The sequence below is a fragment of the Asterias rubens genome, chromosome 12 (genome assembly GCF_902459465.1).
Source record: "Asterias rubens chromosome 12, eAstRub1.3, whole genome shotgun sequence".
NCBI classification, from domain to species: domain Eukaryota; kingdom Metazoa; phylum Echinodermata; class Asteroidea; order Forcipulatida; family Asteriidae; genus Asterias; species Asterias rubens.
In genome coordinates, this window is record NC_047073.1 from 1292346 (window position 1) to 1299293 (window position 6948).

General features: G+C 39.5%; 1 protein-coding gene across 1 annotated transcript in view; it reads right to left on the bottom strand.

The window, feature by feature from the left end:
- The window catches only part of LOC117297673 (A disintegrin and metalloproteinase with thrombospondin motifs 6-like), a 47158-nt gene that overhangs the window by 14885 nt on the left and 25325 nt on the right, over positions 1 to 6948 (bottom strand). The gene's annotated exons all lie outside the window — the stretch shown is intronic.

Sequence of the window (6948 nt, forward strand, 5' to 3'; positions counted from 1 at the left end):
GTGTTGTTGGTGAAGAAGTAATGTGCAAAATACTTTCGACAAGTGGTCTAGTTTTAATGCACGTTTGACCGTGGCCCATTTGTACTGTCCGTCTACGTTGGTGTTCTGATAACGAGTGACGGACGGATCCGGACGGTCGATCGAACACACACCCGGTCAACAATTAACTACATACGTCCCGTACGCACTATATCTGCACTACTGTGCATTACATGGGATGTACATGTACTGTACATGTACATACCTGCAAGATAATTACATGTACACCAGCACCGTAATGTGACGTGCGCAGTCAGTGGCTGATAAAACTTTTAGCCTATTAGCAACAGCCAATCACAGCGCATGACTCCAAGTTCGATAATCAATGGACTGTGACATCCTCCAGAATCACCCAGCCGGGAAATTGTGACGGCGTTATTTTCAAGGATGTGTGTGGATCCAATGTTGTTATTTTAAAACCATTTTAAAAGTGGCGGACTACTATAGAACAACATCTTTAGAAAAATGTGATGGTTATTATTGTGTAGGTACGTGCGTTTGGTTTGTCGGCTTTCTAGGTAGCAATTTTTAACACAATTTTTTTTTTAACTTGAACGTTCATGGCCCCCAAGCACATTAATGAACACAGTCAATATGTTTTCTATCATGGGCACTCATCATAGCTTTTCTATAAATACTTTGAGATTAGTGAACAACATTGTCAAAAATGTCAATTTGAGAAAAGGTTCTGCGTTTTTACGACGACATTGGGAAAAGTCAGTCGCAGTTCAAAAGACCACAGCAGCGGTAAACTTATAACAACAAGAAACCATGACTAGTTTCTGACACAGTTGTCGAGTTGGTAAACTTGAACTGGGACACGAAAAAACTTCCACAATAATTATAAAGTTCACCAAACAGCCGTCATATACGGACATACGCAACAACAGAGGGCGCTACACTAAAATCGTCGAAAGTTGTTTCGACACTTGACGCATGACATGGGAGGCACGTCCTGTGTGTCGCTGCTGCTTGGCAACATACTGGGTTTACTGCGAATACCAATGAAACCCTGCGTATCGGTACAAATCTTCATAAATTTACGGAAAACAGTGCTCATCAGAATAAACAAAACTTCAAATTCTCGTTTAAAGTTGTCATTTGAAAGGTTTTCTTTCGTTGGTCTGGCTTGGACAAAAAGAAATTGCCCGTATACAGTAGATTGATTCACAACAAGGTGGCAAGGTTTAGACTTCACTGACGTCAATTGAAACAGAACAAGAGATTATCTTCTCTAAGAGATTATCTTCTCTAAGATATTTAAGCTTCCGATCAAAGGGGACTAAAGTCACCTGTCTTTATGTCAATCAAAAGAGGGTGAATACATTGACCTTTGACATGAGGGGAAATTTTACCCCGTGAGGAGACAGGCTCTTTCAGCTTGAGCTGTCAGTCTGATGACTATGACCCCCATCCACCATTTAATGATTTTAAAGATCAGGATTCACTAGAATGTGAAATCCATACTTCTTTCCATGTGAATGACTGGCCATCAGAGCATGGCCATCAGAGCATGACATTACTTAAAGACACTGGACATTATTGGTAATGTTATTGTCTAAGACCAGTCTTTCTACTTGGTGTATCTCATCATTATACATGAAGAGAAAAAAAACTGTGAACATTTGAACTCGATTGGTCACCGAAGTTGCGAGCGACCAATGGAAGAAAAAACACCCCTGTCGCACAAATTGTGTTCTTTCAGATGCTTGAATTCGACACCTCAGCTGAGGTCTCGAATTAAATTTAAATATTTTACTAAGAAATTACTTACAGAATATAGACGGATATTTCTCTAAAGAACAAACTCTACCTGTACTGGTAAGTAGATACACACACCGCAAACCAACCACCATGCAATGCCTAAAATCATTTTGAGAAATTACACTTCTTTCTCAAAAACTACGTTACTTCAGGGGGAGCCGTTTTTTTATACATTATTCACAGTGTGTTACAACAGCTCCCTGTTACTCGTTACCAAGTTAGTTTTTTAGCCAATAGTGTCCAGTGCCTTTAAGCGGCTCTAAATAGTCACGAGGAAATTGATATTGGGCCCTGGTCATCGATAACGGGAAAAGCTCCGTGGTCTATAGGCCCTAGTTAAGACACATCGTTCCCCCTGATGTGTTCTCTGCGCCAGTCAGTCATTCCATAGAGAAAGGACAATTCGTACCACCAACCATTTGGGAATTTTAATTTGATTGAAACAGCACAACCCTTTTATATAATGATGGTAAACAGTTGTTATTGCCACCACAGATAGTACATTAGACACTTCGATAATGACGCAAATTGTGATAAAGTGAGAGGAAAATATCCGATGAACGATACCAAGAATCTTTAAGTGGTCCTTTGATATGTTTTGCAAACAAGATGCTATTTATAAATTTGTTCCTGACGTTTTAATCATCATTTATCATAGGTGTTTTTTTCTTTAAATTGTAATCGTTTTATACTGCAGTGGAGTCCCATCATTGATCATGTCGATAGAATAGCTCAATCAAGAGGCCAGTTACCCCGAGTTAGCTATTGTCAACTTACAGTTAGCAGCGACTAGTGTTAACCCATAGGTCCCCCACCCCAACAACAAATTAAATTCAAACTGGCTTTTTACAAGAGAGACGCTTACATTTCAGAGTATATCCCATCTTCGAAACTGGAGTATTTGATTGTGTTTAGTATACAAAGGGATCAACTTCTTCCACGGATAGTTTGCTCTCTAAAGGCAACTAGAGATCGTCTTTCCCGAATTAAGTTACGAGAGATAATGGTGTGCTTCACAAACAGACATCCTAAGCCTTTAGTACGAATCCTATAGTACTCCCGCTTAACCTGAGCTGATAAAAAGTATGACAAATCCAGCAAATCTCTGGATTTACTCTTTGTGGAAAGGAACTTATAATGGGATGGTGATAGAGGGAAGACGGGAAACAATGCAAAGGAGGACAACATGGTGTTTTAGGGATAAACAAGCTTGGTTTTCGGCCGCTCAACTCTTCAGGGGGTAATTGGGAAGCAAACTGTTCGGAAACAACTGTACATTTTGAGCTCTGATTATGGAACATTGTCTTCAATTGTGGTATAAGTGTATGGTATACATCACTGTCTTCGACCTGAACACATAACTACTGTGGAGCTTGAATGTGTGTTAAAACACCCTTTGTGGCAACTGGCGGGGTGGGGAGGAATGGGGTGTATAAAGATTCAGTTTTACCATGGAGGTAGACCAATGGATAAGCGAAACAAAACAAGACTGCACGGTCATTTTTTGTTGTTGTAAAGCAATCAGCTCCTTGGATCACTTGGGTTTCGTACCAAAGTTTAAAACAAGCTTGGAGAAGCACCAATCTTTAAACTGTACGTTTAGAAAGCCACGTTCTCCAGGCGTCTTCATACAGTAAACATTTCGATTCTGAAGGTTCAATCAAATCAGTTTTCTAAAGAGTCAACTTGTTTTCTTAGTTGCCACATTACGGAGGGCTCGGAAACGTCACATAAAGTTACTATTGCACAATAACAATACATAGCTTCTAAAGAATGTATAATTAGAGGTCACATTCAATTGAACAAAAAAATGAAGTGCGATGTTTACTATTTTTCATTCCCTAGCGACGCGATCCAACCCTTCAAGAACTTCATTATCATCTACTGTGTTTCGAAGTCTCAACTATCTGACACTATCCATCAAAATCAAAGCCGACTTCGACACTTTGCAACGTCACGACTGGTAATAAAATTAAATACTGCGAAACAAATCAAACAAGATCGTTTATACATTGCTCGTCATTGCTAGCCCCAAAGTTTGCTCCCATAATACACCTTATACACTCACCTATATAAACAGTAGATTACTTCTTCCCTTTACTGACGCAGCGATGTGATTTAATAAGAATCCGGGTTTAGACATCCGACACTTTATATTATCCGAAAGATCCCTTCTCTCACAGTGTGATTGACAAATCAGCCAGGACTCCCCAGAAAGTAAAACTTCTGACCAACAATATAATCCACTGACGTCAACAATAAAACAACATGACATTATCCATAAAATATTAATAGATTCCACGAGACATAGACGCAACTAGAGAGAGATATCCAGACCGTGTCCAGACGTGTCCACTCCCGTGAAGAAGATGTCACTGACTGCAGAGGGTGAGACCTCGAAAGAAGTCACAGAAGGTGACTCTTCCGTATCCTCCCTTGAATAGGTCTCGTTTTGGGGGTATAAAAGCCCCCTTTTGTAAGACGGGTACAGAAGCCTTACTGAGGTGAATAAAGCCAGTTCAGCATTAGAGGGATCCAATCATTTCCACTGAAGCAGAAACGGGACATTCTTGTAGCCTCGTAAAGACTATACGCTGCTTGTTGTCAGACCATGCCGAGATACATCTCAAGTGTTTTGAAATGGTTTGGATGGATGCTGGGAGAGGCAACCAGAGATAAACAGGAGGAGAAAAGAAAAAATATTGGAAGAAGAATTTGCATTTCCTTCCTTGTTTCTTCTTCTAAAGACAAAAGTACACAAGACAGACACGTATAGGTTTAAGAAAGTGTGGTTTGATCAAAGTATCAAAAGAATAGTGTTATGTTTAAAGGGAGGGTATACATTGGTAATTACTACCAACAGTAGTCCTGGCGGCCTTACACTTCCGTACTGTACTACAGTGACTTGTACAGAGGAAGAGTCCTATATAGGGCTATACCAACAGCAGCTTTTACTTGTAACGTATACCGTTTTGAGACACATTTCCCTCATATGTAACGGTTTTAGAGTGAGTAAGGGGTTCAACAACATTTCAATCTTTAAGAAATGTTTATGCATAAAAAAGTTTCTCAGATTGTTTAGTAGCTTTAAAGGCACTGGACACCTTTGGTAATTGTCCAAGACCAGTCTTCTCACTTGGTGTATCTCAACATATGCATAAAATAACAAACTGGTGAAAATTTGAACTCAATCGGTCGTCAAGGTTGCAAGAGAATAATGGAAGAAAAAAACACCCTTGTTGCACAAGTTGTGTGCTCCCAGATGCCTTGAATTCGAGACCTCAGCTGAGGTCTCGAATTCAGTTCAAATATTTTAGCGAGAAATTACTTCTTTCTCCAAACTACTTTACTTCATAGGGAGCTGTTTCTCAAATAATGTTTTATACCATCAACAGCTCCCCATTTTGCTCGTAACCAAGTAAGTTTTTATGCTAACAATTACTTTGAGTAATTACCAATAGTGTGTCCACTGCCTTTAAACATCCCCTGGACGACTGCCCCCCTGGATTTGAATTAAATCCTCCCACGCCATTCCTTATTTACGACATTAAGCTTCTTGGATAATCTACAAGCTTGATGCTGTTCCGTAACGCTGTTAAAGTATTATGGACAACAAATTAAATAGGTTTACTTATGTAGACAGCTGATCAATCTCATTCAAGTTTTCCATCATTAATCAGGTAGAACTATTGACTCTTGAACCGTTTGCTGGAAGACCCACTTATGGGATATGACCAGCGCTACTAAATAGGCAGAGTTGGCAGCAAGTCATCTTTGCAACTTCAAGTCAAGTCACAAGTCACATGGTCCACTCACAAGTCATATGGTCCAGTCACAAGTGAAGTCACAAGTCATATGGTCCAGTCACAAGTCATATGGTCCAGTCACAAGTCAAGTCACAAGCCATATGGTCCAGCCACAAGTCAAATGGTTCAGCCACAAGTCATTATGGTCCAGTCACAAGTGAAGTCACAAGTCATATGGTCCAGTCACAAGGTCCAGTCACAAGTCATATGGTCAAGTCACAAGTGAAGTCACAAGTCATATGGTCCAGTCACAAGTCAAGTCACAAAACATATGGTCCAGTCACAAGTGAAGTCACAAGTCATATGGTCCAGTCACAAGGGACTGGACCATATGACTTGTGACTTCAATATCATCAGAGATCAAACTGATGCTCCATCCTATTTGGGGATATCCCCGATCAAGGAAACGTCTCAATCTTTCCAAATTGGGGCCATGTCTATACGTTTCGTCATACTGGCCTGGAATTCTGGTACGACTAAGGAAATTTCCTCCTGGCCAGACACACCGAAATGTCTTCCTCCATCCAGACTGAAAACCGAATTCCTGAAGGCGACATGTGAAATGCTGTTATCAAACTCTCGAGAACAACAATGTCATAATGTTACAAATCGTGTACCAGAAGCAAGTGGGTCCCTTACTAAAACTCAAAGTGTTAACACATAATGTGGAGGTAATGTTTGTGAGACCTAACAGAACACCCCTCTTCAGAAACAGCCCGTTTCAACGTGGTGTCATTTTACTGGAATAATCTTGAAATAAGCATACATTTTTTATTTGCTTAAAAAAACTGAAAAACTAATATCGATAGTTTTTACCTGTTAGAGATTTTATTTAGCTTTAACTTACTATATCAATTTTAACTTATTATATAAATTGTTAAGCCAATCATTACATTGTATCGAGTCTCACTCCTTATTGTATTGTCCTGTCTTTGTCCGTTTGATGTTGTTTTGGAGTTGTCCAGTTTTCATGGGAAAGGTACAAAAGTTATGCTACACGTCATGTAGACATACAAATAAAGTGTTATTGTTTACAGTCAAGTGTGCCCGGCCTTTAAGTAAACTTACTTAGTTATAAGCTTACTTACTGTCATTGTGTTATTCGATTCTGTTGCAAAACTACTGTTTAAAATTGTCCTTATACAAATTGTATTCACTGTCATTGAGGATGTCAAAATGAAATAAATGTCTTATTGAATTGAAACGTTTACTCAATGTGGTTTTCCTTTTCCAAACCCTGCACAACAACTTCCACCTATCCATTATCGAAGCTCTATTCATTACTCTGTTAAGAATGATACAAACATCGAGTATCTGGAAATACGAGGGTATCAACCAC